Source organism: Sander lucioperca, chromosome 18, assembly GCF_008315115.2.
Source record: "Sander lucioperca isolate FBNREF2018 chromosome 18, SLUC_FBN_1.2, whole genome shotgun sequence".
NCBI lineage: Eukaryota > Metazoa > Chordata > Actinopteri > Perciformes > Percidae > Sander > Sander lucioperca.
In genome coordinates this window covers 30,644,967-30,660,075 of record NC_050190.1, presented here as the reverse complement: position 1 = coordinate 30,660,075, position 15,109 = coordinate 30,644,967, and the positions used below count along the sequence as shown (strand labels likewise).

Sequence of the window (15,109 nt, the reverse complement as noted above, 5' to 3'; positions counted from 1 at the left end):
TGTCAGCAGCCATCAAGAAGAGAGGCTCTGCTGTTGCTAGAGTTTGGAATCGTTTGGGTTTTTTACCAATACCGGTGCTAAAACAATACTTTTAAATGGTGCCAGTGCCTGAACCAATACAAAACGACAGTTGGCGACATTAAAGAACGGCTTGTTTATTGCTAAGGCCATAAGGTCAAATCGAACGACGAATGGCGTGCTTGAGCTATGTTACTGGTTACACGGCGTTCGACTGGTCGTGACTGTTTTCCTAAGATGGCGCCTGCCTGTATATGTGAACGGTACTGTCTTTATAAACTAAATAAATAAAATATTTTTAATAAACTGTCTGTACACTTACCAAGTTCTCAATGCTTCAGTTTACATGTAGGGACCCTCATTATGCTACCGTGGAAGTGTGGTGATATTTGGAGCCTTGTTAGTAGGGGTGGGAATCACCAGAGGCCTTACGATCCAATATCATCACGATACTTATGTCACGATACGATATTATTGCGATTTTAAACATATTGCAATATTCTGCGATATATTGCAATTCATTACCTTTTTCCCAACTTCAAATTTTTCCCAATTTCAAATGATGTCCCCAAAAGGACTATTTGTCAACATCTGTTTTATCTAAAAATATACATTTCTCTGTTTGTTCATCTCACTTCAATTGTATTGCTGCAAAATGGGATTGTCAAGCAGACAAACTGACCAACACATATTTAATAAAAGATCGATACCTGGCGTGGTGTGTATCGATACAGTATTGCCACAGAAAATATTTCGATACTATGCTGTATCGATTTTTTTCCCCCCACCCCTACTTGTTAGTGGTATAGAAATAGAGATTTCTTTTTACTTTCCTCGTGCCCCGACGACTAGCGTTATAAGCTAATTAGCGGTTCGCGATAAAACTGGTCACATTCGATTAGCATGAAAACATGTCCCAGAGAACGGTCGACTCGGTACACATGACGTTATTAACCCCTAGGTTAATTTTGCGCCGGAATTGTCCTTTAACTGGACAATAGACAAGTTTCATTTTGGCCTGCCATCAACGTACTCATGGAATTAAGGTTAATTAACGACAGCTGATATGACCTGCCACCAGAGGCGTTTGTCATCTTTACCGCTGAAATCTGCTAAAAATGAGAAGCTGCTAGCTGAATGTTTTCTACACTGATCTTTGCTAATGAGAAAGAGAGTTTGTATGTCTTTGACTGTATACAAATGCGTTTATTGTCAATATGTGTATACATTATCTTTTGACATCACAGAGGATGATTAGGGAACTAAAACGTTAAGGTCAAACGTGAGTCATGACGTGTAGGCTGTAATAGGAGTTTAGTGTGGGGTAGCTGCTGTGCAGGTGCACTGCACTGTAGCGTACCTGGCAGAGCCCATGAAAAATATAGTATTTCTCATAATTCTAGATAAGGTGTATTGATGAAATAATAATAATTAGAGATGTCCCGACGACTCCCGAGATGACCCTAAGGATCGGTATCTGGGCCAATCCAGGCATAGTGTTTAGGATCTTGTCAGCTAAAATAAAGCCGATCCAAATCGATCGCTCCTTTGCTGAACTCTACTGTGTTTTGTCCTCCTCAGCCTGCAAGTGTTGCAGCCAGGGCATTCTGTTGCATGTGCGAGTGAAAATAAGTGTGTGTGTGAATGTGAAAAATGATTTGGTTGTCACCAGTGACTGACTGTTCTGACACCAGGACGGTTTCGACATAAGCAATGGCCCAGGGCCAGTAAAAAAAAGTATGTTGGGCAAGTTGATTGGCCAGTCGACAGTGTTTCCGCCAATCACAGCATGAGTCACTTCACTTGTGATGGCTCAAGGAGGCAGAAGAAATGTAATAATATGAATGAAATTAATATTCAAATGTTGGACGAATCATACAATCAATAAATTAACAGTTTGAGGGAAAAGTCTTTTTTTCACGCCAGTAAAAATACATGAGGCTAGTAAAACTCTGAGTGTGGGAAACATGTTAAGTTGGACACTGCCGAGTTGGCAAAATTCACTAAACTCTGAGGATAATAAATCTGTTAATAATCAGTTATTACTCCTCTCTTTCTCATTAGCAAAGATCAGTGTAGAAAACATTCAGCTAGCAGCTTCTCATTTTTAGCCGATTTCAGCGGTAAAGATGACAAACGCCTCTGGTGGCAGGTCATATCAGCTGTCGTTAATTAACCTTAATTCCATGAGTACGTTGATGGCAGGCCAAAATGAAACTTGTCTATTGTCCAGTTAAAGGACAATTCCGGCGCAAAATGAACCTAGGGGTTAATAACATATGTGTACCGAGTCGCCCGTTCTCTGGGATCTGTTTTCATGCTAATCGAATGTCTCTAGCTTGAAACAAGCTAGCGCAAACCGCTGATTAGCTTGTAATGCTAGTCTTTGGGGCAGAGGGTAAAATAAAAAGAAATCTCTATTTCTACACCACTAACAAGGCTCAAAATATCACCACACTTCAACGGTAGCATCATGAGGGTCCCTACATGTAAACCAAAGCATTGTGTACAGACAGTTTATTAAAAAGATAGATTATAAAGACAGTAGCGTTCACGTATACAAGCAGGCGCCATCTTGGGAAAACGGTCACGACCAGTCGAACGACGAACGCCGTGCTTGAGCTATGTTACTGGTTGCACGGCGTTCGACAGGTTATGACTGTTTTCCCAAGATGGCGCCTGCCTGTATACGTGAACGCTACTGTCTTTATAATCTTCTAATCTTCTTAATAAACTGTCTGTACACTTACAAGGTTCTCAATGCTTCGGTTTACATGAAGGGACCCTCATCATGCTACCGTTGAAGTGTGGTGATATTTTGAGCCTTGTTAGTGGTATAGAAATATTAAATAATATTATAATTAAATGTTTTTGTAGGTCCAACAACTCCAACAGAGTGATAGGTCTTCTCTCTAGCTGATCGCTTCACGTCAATTTCAGGAGACACATTCTTCCAGTTAAACTTTCCTTGATATCATATTAATAACCTAAGCTTATAAACTTTAACCAGGGCCTTCAGTGTTTGGATCAAGTAGTTTGTGAATATTAAGGTGTGTCAGATTAAGTTGGCTACAGCTGTTGTTTCAATGTGTCAGATACATATTTAATCAACATTTAGGTTAATGTAAGTATTGGATTGGACTCAGGATCAAAAAGACTTCATTGGGACATCCGTAATAATAACGCTGAGATTTGTTTTTAAAGGTTAAATAAGGAAAGGCAGGAACCACAGGCACATAACTAGCGCTGGGTATCATTCAAAATATTTCAATACTGGTAACAATACCAATACCGTGACTTTGATACCGGTTCCTGAACAATACTTTTTCGAATACCAATTTTATAAAATCCATTTTAACAAAAATAAATTGAAACATTACACATTACAAAAAGGCTTAGAGTTTGCCCTGCTGAATATTTAGCCACCACGATAGATTCGACGTTATGCTCTGCCTCGCAAATTAGCGCATGGTGTCAAAAAAAATCCAAAATCGTTTTATATATTTTTCAGCTCCTACTACGTCTTTGTGCGTAACGTAGAGTTTTTCCTGCCTGCCTCTACGACGTGTAATGTTAGACAGCCAATCACAAACATTACTAGAACTAGGTAGAAGCATGCTGCATGCTTATTGGCTCACTGACGCTGATGAGATTTACTACTTAGGTATTGAAATTTGGGATTGAATGACGAGGCATTTTTCAATACTTGATCCTAAGGAGGCAATTCAGTCGATGCCTAAAAAGGTCCAATTCAGTACCCAGTAGGGCTGCACAATATATCGCAAATTTATCGTTCTCGTAAATGTTGATATTAAGGTACACGTATCGCAAAGACTGCTTGAACTGCAACAAATGATGCCTGTCAAAATATTTGGCCAATGAGATGAAGCCCTACTGCTCTAGATGCTTATTTCCCATGTAGACGCTACTGACTGAGGTGGTAAAGAGCATTACGTGAGGTGTTAGCCAGCAAAGCAGAAAGACATTAACACTTAATTTGTTTAATTATCGCAAGTGATATCGTCATTGCAATATTCAACAATTTTTTCGCATATTACATGTTTTCCTGATATTGTGCAGCCCTAGTACCCTGCCCTACACATAACTCAAAACAACTAAAATCAGCTTCTCCAGGTTATGAATCAGTGAGTGACTTTAAGTTATGTGCATGTGCAGTGCACCAGTTGCTTTGGAACATTACTTCACTTTCTGGAGCCTGGTCAGCCTGTACAGTCACTGATTCTACTGAAACTGCTGGGTGGTCTGGTCTCAGCTGACTGAAAAAAGTAAATCATTTGTCTCCTTTCTCTTCATATTACGTTGCTCTGCTACTCTTGTGCCAGGCATAAAAATGCCTGTCTTTCTTTGTGACCGTGCGGTCTCGCCTCATTCCCTTTTCTGCTGCCATCTATCTCTCTCTCAGGCCCTCATGCGTTCCCTCCATCATCGTTTCTGACCCACAAATGACCCTGAGAGACAGTTGTTATTTAAAACATATGCGCAGCAGCAGACAGTGTGATGGAGAGAGGAGAAAGAGGAGAGGAGGGGAGGGGTGGAGTGGAGCGATGGAGAGGTGGAGATCCACTCATCTCACAAGTTCTTTTCTCCTGCTGTGCCCATGTATTATGCATGGGACTGCTGTGCATATTTCAAGGGCCTTCTGGACTTGGTGTATGTATACACACAGAGGATGGTACTTTCAGCTTGCAGTCAATTGGTGTGTGTGTGTGTGTGTGTGTGTGTGTGTGTGTGTGTGTGTGTGTGTGTGTGATACAAAGGAGAGAGTCAGTGAGCCTGAAAGGTGACGTACTAGTTAGTAGTTGGCCTACAGGAAATATGTCAACGAAGGGACAAGCGAAGAAAGAAACATTAATGCTGTGTGTCGGGAGATATGGAGTTATTTCTACAAAGTTAGTGTTATTGTATGTTCATACAATTAGTAAGGGATCCTTAAATAAGAAACAATACAAATGAATGATAGACAAAGAATTCTGTGTCAGTGGACATCCATGATTTTCATCTTAATGCCACTACAACCGCAGTAATTCCTGCTTTTTCTTGAGTGTAGGGTGCAGATCTTTGGCCATCAAACTTTCAGTGAACTTGTGATGTGATTGATTTGCTTTACCTTTTCCGTGTCGGGCAAAGTCTTTTGACATTTGCTCCTTGTTGGCGGCAACAACAACAAGCTGCCATTTCTCCTAAAACTTGGTTTGTTTGTCTGTCAGCACGATTACTAAAAACTACTGGCCTGGTCTTCTCGAAACGTGTGTGGAAGGGCGTAGCATGGGCCACTGAAGAACCCACTCAATTTTGGAGCGGATCCAAATCAGGAGACAGATACACAAATTATTTTTCACTTTGATTAACATTGAGAGATAGGGCTTTTGTGCTGCATTAGTGTGGTGTCGGAATAATCGGAAAAAATAAATAATACTTCACACTGCATTTAACATTGAGATGTGAGATAGGGCATGCCTTGGCGGAGGTCTGCGCTCTCCGAGTGCCCTTCTAGTTCTTAATAGCATTACAAATGTGTAAAAAGGCTTAGAGTTTGCCCTGCTGAATATTTAGCCACCACGATAGATTCGACTTTATGCTCTGTATCGCAAATTAGCGCATGGTGTCATCGGGCATCACCAAAGACTTTTTTAAAACAAGGAAACCCACGTATAATATGATGAAAGGAGATCCTCTTTTCACTGGGAGTCCAGAGGTCAGAGTCGGCTACAGAACAGCTTTCCTGCTGCTCCTTGAGATTCAGTGTTTCGTTCAACAACACTTCAATAAGGCTGGTGATCGCCGACACAGAGAATTGAACCCAGGGCCTCCAGCTCAAGGACAACATCTCTATTCACTGCCTCACCTTGTTGTTCTGCTCCCAAATACGGAGCCCTGTTTGGTCTCGATCAGAGCAGCCCCCGTGTGACAGCTTTGCTGACATAATACCCATTGACTGAGTCACTCCAACTGATGAATTAATCAGACACCGTCTGCCTTCTGTATCTACCGCCATCTTCTTGCATTCATATGATTTACTTACCAATAAATTATGAAATACTCAAACTTCTAAGATCAAACAAACTCATAGATCAAAGCTGTCGTAGGTGATGTAGCTCACTAAGCTGGGAGGGGAAAGTGAAATTGAGAAAATGAGGATGTGCACAAGCAGAACCTACACACACACACACACACACACACACACACACACACACACACACACACACACACACACACACACACACACACACACACACACACACACACACACACACACACACAGGCTTACGCACATACATACACATGGACATGGATATGTTAGTTAGCATGTGGCCGTTTAAAGTGTAGCCTGGTACAGCTTGATGTTGTCAACACAGCTGATCAGTCACATATTATCTGGGATGCTTTAATTGACCTGGAGCATGTATGTGTCATCCTGTGTGTGTGTGTGTGTGTGTGTGTGTGTGTGTGTGTGTGTGTGAGAGATTGTGTTCACATGTCAGTGGGTAACAAGTATCGACATGTATGCGCTTACACGCTTTAAGCACATTTTATGCTATCCTATATTTGCTGTGATCATCCTTTTGTGGTATGGTCTTTTGCTTGGATGAAGATAGTAGTCAGTTCATAGAGCTTGATTCTTGTGTGTGTGTGTGTGTGTGTGTGTGTGTGTGTGTGTGTGTGTGTGTGTGTGTGTGTGTGTGTGTGTGTGTGTGTGTGTGTGTGTGTGTTTCGCTATGATCTGGCAGAATGAGTCATGCTGCAGAACCAGAGTGTAACTGCATCCACTGCCACCGTACACACTCACTCTGTACATACATACATACATACATACATACATACATACTAGGGCTGCACAATATGAGGAAAATATCTTCTCGATAAGGATATTTATTGCAATAAATAAACAGTACACTGTTATTGTAAACAACGATAGTGTACCTAGTTCTGCATTTCTGCTGCTTTCAGTATTTTGCTAAAATACAACAAATTGTTCAATTTAAAAAACAAATGACAGGAAATCATTTTCATTATTCTTTTATCGAAATTGATTATTGAATATAAAAAGGCACTACTAAAGAAGAATGACAGTAACATTTTAAAGTGCAGTTATCTACTGATATTTTCTTTCAACTAACAAAATAAATCTCTGTGTGAGTGTCTTTAGCGATATGTCACAGCCTTTCACGATGTGTTTATTGCACCAGTTGATTTTGCGATGACAAAAACATGATATATTGTGCAGCCCTAATACACTCTGTACACACTCATGCCCTGAGTGCACAAATGAACACTGAACACACTTACACACAAGGGATCTAACAAGAAGATGCTGCGTGTCCTCTCTCCCTCGGTTTCTTTGTATGTGTCACTCCCATCATCTGGTGAACGTGGACGTCACCCAGTCTCTGTAGGAGAGCTGCCATTGCACGCATAAAAACACACTCAATGCTTCTTTCTAATGAATCGCCATGTAAAGTAAGACTTCATATGCTTTTTTTTTGTCAGGCATACTGTAGCACTGCAATGCACTGCTGAGAAGTATCTTTAGAAATGTCTCAATGCCTCAATACATTTTTAGGAAAATACTTGGACTACAGCATTGTGACTTCTGCTTTCATGTCATTTTAAGGAACTGTATGAGTAATTATACATGTACAACAACTACGGTTGCAACTAAGTATCTATATTGTACATAAACAACCATTAATAAACCCAAAGATATTCAATAATAGAGTCGAGCAGACAAATCTTCACATTTGAGACAAGATAATGGTTGGTATTTTTGCTTGATAAATGACTTAAAGCTATAATATGTAGCATTTTCCCATGAAAAGCACCGGTACCGTTAGCTAGCTAGACTATCTGAGTTTTCTGTTGCACGACTAAAACAACTTTTGAACGTACACATGTTCCACCCAAACAAGTTCTTCCCCGAGGCTATTTTGCAGAGGCACCGTGGCTCCGTCCGGCTCTTAGCACCGTCCAAGACGATTGTGATTGGTTTTAAGAAATGCCAATAAACCAGAGCACGTTTTCTCCCATCCCGGAATGCTGTGTGGACTAGCCAGATACCTCCTCTGCAGCGCTGTGGAGGAAGGTCTAAATATCCGAGACTATATAGCCATTAACCCCTCTAGTTGCTCTAAATTCCCACGAAACACAGAAAAACACCAGATGATACGTCGGGAAATACGAGAGCAATTGTAAATCAAAGAGCCCTGCTTCTGTTGCACAGAACTGAACTGTTGCAACTTGCACAAAACGAAAACAAAGTTCTTCCAGCGGTGCACCAGCTTAAAGTGCCGTGCTTATTAGAAATATGGAGGCTACTACTGTACACTAGCTTAATAACACTGCATGAGAGATGTTCTCAATTTCTTTTTCAATTTTACTAAAACATCAAAACTGTTACTGTGTTATTTCTGTTTCCAGAGGCAGCAATAAATAGCACATTCAAATCTAAAGAGTTTTATACATTAGTAGTGTGTGTGAAATTAATGCATAATAATCGTAAATCCTTCATTATTCCTCAGCCTATATATCTTACCAACAAAATCTATAATCGTAATACACAAACCAATGCAGACCTAATAACTTGGTAAGTGCCTTTTTATGATCACCAATAGCAACAGTGGCAAAAAGTAAAAAAAAAAATTAATAATAAGTCCCAAGTTGTAATAAACTTGAATGATCCCTTATGCTGGCAATGGCATACCAAGAGGCTAAACACCCTCTGTACTTTTACAATCGGTCTGAGCATATGGCTGCTGCCAACATAAACAGAGCAAGGTGAAAACAACAACCACTAAGGTTTAAACATGCCCTTCAGCGCTACAAAAGCTGACGGTGCATAGGCTTGCAAGTGTAACTGGTGGCGGAAATGACAGCTATTTAAAAAGGTTACGATAATGACAAGTAAAGGTTACAGCAATGATATCAAAGTGCGATGCAGCAGCTGGGTTGTTGCAGTGATTATGGGGGTGTGTCTGTCTGACCCAGCCAAGGTGGGTCTCTCTCTCTCTCTCTCTCTCTCTCTCTCTCTCTCTCTCTCTCTCTCTCTCTCACACACTCAGACACACACACACACATATATGCTGGCCCCAAGCCCAGACGGCATCACACTGTGGGAGGAAAGAGAGGTTAGTGTCTATGGTGGATAGTGCAGAGGGGAGGCAGAAAGAGATGAAGGAGATGGAGGAAAAGAGGGGGAGAGGAGGAGAGAATGGGGTGATTGCTAATGAGAGAGACAGATGAGGCCAGCCCACGGTGGTGCTGAGCCAGAGACTAGCCCACTGCTGACCACGCAGCAGAGGTCACTGGGAAGACAAAGGGAGAAGTAGAGGGGAGGCCAGGACAGCCAACCAAACTCAGTTCATATAACCTCCAACCTCAATAACCAACATTTTCTATAATAGACATAAGGTAGAAATAACTTCTAAGAGACTTGAATTATTTTTTCAAAGGTGGAAGATCGACCAAATTAGAGGGAGTCACCGCATACAGTAATTTAAACAGAATAAAAATAGCTAGTCAGTTTGAACCAGTCTACCAGGAGTGAAATATGGCCACATTTTGCCTATCTAGTTGACAATGGAGAAACAAACACCATTTGAATTATCAAATGCAAAAATCTGCAAAATCTGACTGGGAATAGTGTAGGATATCCAGGCCAGGAACGCTGTCACATTTTGGTCCAGATTGGGATGCTGATGGTAAGCCACTTTTGTTTTAGTGGTATATGCTGATTCTTAGTGATATGTCGCTGCAGTTCTACTAACATATGGCACACATGCATCCAAGCTCGCCCACTTCACACAGTGTTCTTTCTTTGGTTGAGTTTATCTACACCTGGCGATAGGGTTGCACCGATCCGATATTAAGATCGGATATCGGCCCCAATATTGACAAAATATCTGGATCGGTTATCGGAAAAATTAACAGATCCACGGGCCGATCCAGTTTATTTTTATTTTTTTTCTCCGTCGCAGCACATCCTACGTCATTCGTCAGCAGCACGTGTGTCGCATGCTGGAAGAGTATTCACTATTTAGTTTCTACTGCTACATTTTATTTATTTAAATTTATTTTAAGAAGTTTGATTACATTCTATTTTCGATTTGAATGCACAATTGTTTTTTAAATAACAAATAAATAAGAATTCAATACATTACATCTATGTTATTTTGTCTTAGTTAGGAAAGTAATGTTTAGTTAGGAAAGTCTGGTGCCTTTAGTCTCTTCCACATGGTGGAGAGAAAGTATTAGGTGGAAGGTATACAGTTTATTATTAATTCAACAACGGTTTCGGATCGGTATCGGGTATTGACAGATACACAAAGCCCAGGCATCGGTATCGGGACTGAACAAGTCAGATCGGTGCATTCCTACTTGGAGACAAAAGACTTATTGTAGAATATGTGTGTGTCATTATCCCCATTTTGGCGAATATCACCCTTCTCTATGTCCAGGTTTTGTGGCTGTTTTGTAGTTCAGTATAGACATTTTTGCCTTCTTAATTGTCTGACAGCTGATGTTTTTAACCCCATCTTTCTTTGTGATTCTGATTCATCGGACTTTGTTGTAATGATGTCACTGTATTCCCAGATCTCAGCAATTACTTTCGTAAGTCCAATATTTAAATGAGGGCCAATTAGTAACCTTACCAAGTAGGTCAGTGTAAAATTTCAGGTCTCGCAGTATTGGATAAAAATGACCGTGTGTGTTGTACCTTGTGAGTCGTTGGATATGAATCAGGCCTGAGAAAGAAGTTCTGTTTAAAACAGTTCTCAGCAGCATTCTCAGAGGAAAAGGGAAGTGGGGCGTTCTGTTATTGTTGACAACCAAACCAAAAATCAAAAGTTATCCAGTAGCCCACTAGTCCATCAGTGGTTAATATTACCCAGAGGAGCATCACTTAGAACTTTGAAGCTGTGTTGAGCCATCTTAGGGAGTGTTATGTGGAGTTCTCTTACAGGCCATGAGCTAGTACGGTGTCTTCACATAATATATGATGCCAGTTGTTGTCTCGACGTCTCCTCAGTGATACTGTTTGAGGAGTCCGGCGATCTCCTGTGGGAGACAAAATGGATGCTGTGTGAAGTTCATATCAGTACAGTAGCCAAGCAGACTGTCCTCTAGCTTGAGGGCAATATTCTGTCCCCTGGTTCAAGTGTCTGTAGACCAACTACAGAGGCATCAAAGTCAAGTTAGCCACTGTTGCAATGACTGGTATGCACTTTTAGCATATAACAAATGTTGTTTTTTTCCACTACATCTGTTTAATCTAAAATGCCGGGGCTTAATTGAAGTAGCACGGGAGCTCCCTGTGTTAACCAAAGCTGGTGTGAGGAAGCCTTTTTAAGTCTGATCCGCCTGGAGGCTTCGGGTCTTGTGAGAGAACAAGTGGGCGTTCGTTTGTTCGCCAAGCTCTGTTATGCAGGTCTTTTTTCTTTTTTTTTTACTCACCAAAGGAAAGGCACACTTACGATCGCCAACACATTTTAGAAGCCTCACCTCTTTTAAACTTGCGACGAGACTAATTATGTATATGTGTTTGTGTGTGTGTGAGCGTAATGTGTGTACATTTTCAATGCACACATTTGTCTGAGTGGGTGTGAGTATGTAGGAGTGTGTAAAGCATTGTAGTACTACTGAAGTCAGATTTTTCAATTACAATCCATGTTGTTTTCTGTAATGCTGAACATGCTTTAGGCATGTGCTCTCTTTGAAGTTAAAGACCCCCTCCAATGGAAAAACAAGTTTTTAGCATGTCCATGTGGAGTTCTTTATAAGATAAAAGACATATGATGAACGAAATAAGCAAGCAACGCCATGGCTGAGCATTTCTGGTTTTGCATTTCCGGTTACAGGTCTACAGTTTGCCTCTCTGTGTCACTGAAAGGTTTGAGCTGCCGCTAGGGTTGGGTATCGTTTGGGTTTTTTCCGATACCGGTGATAAAACGATACTTTTAAAACGGTGCCGGTACCTGAACCGAAATATATATAATATATTTATAATGTATATAATTTAAAATATAAAAAAGGAGCACAAAACGACAGTTGGCGACATTAAAGAACGGCTTATTTATTGCTAAGGCCATATAGTCAAAATTAAATGATTGATTAATAATGTAATAACAATAACTTATAACAGTGACTTATTTCACCAGTAAATTGCTGGTAAACGACAAAAACAAGCACCAGATGGGAAAAGGGTATTTTACAATAACTTTGAATGCACCACAAGGCTGGTGAGTTTCAAGTGAACGCACCGTCTGTGTTGTTTTTCCGACAACGGCAGCTGCAGTCAGACTGTTACGTCGCGCTGTTGGAATCCTCTACAGGGAAATACAGTCACACTTTATATCGCTTTAAAGTGAACTGTCAGCATTATAACCATTGTGTTTAACCCAGCTACTAGCTAACGGAAACGTAGCGTCCTGTGCAGCAATGCTTCTGAAAAAAATCAGGCACCGATATTTTCGTTCTTATTCGGTCTCGTTTCTACCGTTTACATCGGAACCGGTGCCCTATTGGCACCGCGTTTTGGTACTCAACCCTAGCTGCCACAGTGGCTCTTGGGTTTGAGCACTTACTTTGGGAACCATCTTGAGTACCACACTGTCACTCTGTGGGGTCATATCTGACTTCTCCCCTCTTCCTTCTTTCCTATCTTCCTTCTTTTGTGTGGTGTATTTGTTCTGTGTGGACCAAAGGCAGGAGTAGTATCCACCGTCCTCAAAAACAAGCAGCAGCAAACAAAAGAAAATAGCTCCCTACCCCGCTATCGTGCTAGATTTATGCCTACACAATTCCATTACACACTTCTTTCACCAAGCCTTTGTAGTCAATTCCTAATTTAATGTCACTGGCAATAAATCACCATGGGAATGCCTCCTCATTTGATTTGGGGGGATCTGATTATGCCTTATTGCGGAGCCATTTGAGCTGAGCTAAATTATTAATCACCATCAGCCTATTGTTTTTCTATTTTTATGTCCTCCCAACACCCTTTCTGTGTTAATTGAAATCATTCAAACCTGGGGAGTGACAGCGTGGTTTGTATGCATAATGGCATTTATGACAAACTATCACAAAGCACTTTGTATGTTCTTAAATGAGAAGTTCACCTGAACTTTTTAGTCATGTTAGCAGCAAGGCTCTAGGGATGGTAATGTCGTAAGGTCTGTCCACCACTTTGATCCAGACTGAAACAGCTAATGGATGAATTAGCCTGAAATCTGGGACAGATATCTATGGTGCCCAGAGGATGGACCCTAATGTCTTTTGGTGATCCCATTTGCTTCAATGTTTTCTAAAAGATGGATTGGCACCAACTTTTGTACAGACATTCATGGTTCTCAGACAATGTATTGTATTGATTTGGGTGATCCTCTGACCCCCTCTAGCGCCACTATTAGGTTGTCATTTAGGTAAGGTACTTTATTGTCACATACATGTAGCGAAATTCATTCTCTGCATTTAACCCATCCCTCAAGGGAGCAGTGGGCAGCCATTTACAGCGCCCGGGGACCAACTCCAGATCTGAGCCAGTGCCTTGATCAAGGGCACTGACTGGAGAAACCTAGTACATGTTTTTTGATGGTGGGGAAAACCGGATGCACCGAATCCAGGATTCGGATTCGGCCGAATATTGGGCTTTTTGACAGAGTTCGGTTTCTGCCGAACCTTAGAATTTTTTTCCACCAAACCCTACGCTTGCACTACGCCTCGCTACGCTGGTCGACGTAATGACTCCGCCGTTGATTACGGGAAGGTGTTTACGTAGGTGGAGCGTTCAATGCAGCAGGCTGTGAGAAAGTGAAAATGGAACTTGTGAGCGGAAAAAGTGTTGTTTGGCAGTACTTTCAGTCAAAAGAAAAATTTGCAATGCCGATTTGTCTCGTGGTGGCAAGGACCCTAAACAATACACAACATCACCACTGTTAAAATATTTGCGTATGAAACATCTGAAAGAATACCAGTTGTGCATGAAGGAATCTACAGACGGCAGCCAAAATGCAGCAACTTCAGGTACGGCAAAGGAAGGATAGTCACAGCTAAAACCTTGTGTTAACCAGTAATGTTGCCTATTCTTCTTTTTTACAGTTAAAATAAAATGAAAAATATACTGCTGTGGACATTGTTTACTTCTTTAATGTGTTTACTCTGTTAATGGAGTGAGGATGGGAGTAGGATTCGGTTTCGGCAGAATCTTAACCAGTGGATTCGGTATTCGGCCGAACCCCAAAAATCTGGATTCGGTGCATCCCTAGTTTACACTTACTTGGCCAGCAGCAGCAACGGGAAATGTTAAGTTTGCATTAGCAGCAACTAAACACAGCTCAAATACAACCCGTAAGGAATCTGTTCGATGATATTACAAACATAGAAGTGAAACTTCACTCCAAACCAGAGACATTCAGTTACAAGTCTCTTGTCTTTTATCCATAGAGATGGTGTCTTTTCTCTAGTCACCAACCTAACCTCAAGTTTTTAGCCAATCAGTGCAAGACGCTGCTTGGTTTGAGGGCGGAGATTGTCACAGGTTGGCCCCGGTTGGCCGTGCTGCTAAGCTGGACAACTAAAGTGTGGTTATCCCCTGTTGTGGAAACACATGTGATCCCAGATTAGCACTGCCCAGTGTGACTAAAGCGGGCTACACCAGGTCTGTGTAAAAACACTATTAGACAAAAGTGGAAACTGAAAATATATTAGACTGAATAATGGTATGAATTTTAGTCAGGTTATTTTGACAGCTGGAGACAAGACAATACATAATAACTACATACTAGAGCCCGACTGATAAAGGATTTTTCAGGCCGATATCGATACAAATATTTGGTGATTTTAAAAATCCAATATATATCGGCCGATATATATATATATATATAATAAAAAAAAAAATCCAGAAACGCGTAAACAAAACATAAACAGATTTCCCTAACATTAGTTATTTGTAGTTATTTATGAGTTCTCACTAAAATAATATGATAATGCTGTTTAAAAATAAACTGTCCAGTCTGTGATTGTTCTTGCACTTTTTTCATCAGCGGGGTTAGAACTCAGGTTCAACCATTTGAGATGA

General features: G+C 40.9%; 1 protein-coding gene and 1 long non-coding RNA gene across 4 annotated transcripts in view; both read left to right on the top strand.

Annotated features, from left to right (window-relative positions):
• The window catches only part of trappc12 (trafficking protein particle complex 12), a 41,310-nt gene that overhangs the window by 4,654 nt on the left and 21,547 nt on the right, over positions 1 to 15,109 (top strand). The window lies entirely within an intron of this gene.
• LOC116065802 lies at positions 3,620 to 14,256 on the top strand. The gene is made up of 3 exons (XR_004108818.2): positions 3,620 to 3,762; positions 11,641 to 11,643; positions 14,246 to 14,256. It is a non-coding gene; the product is annotated as an uncharacterized LOC116065802 (long non-coding RNA).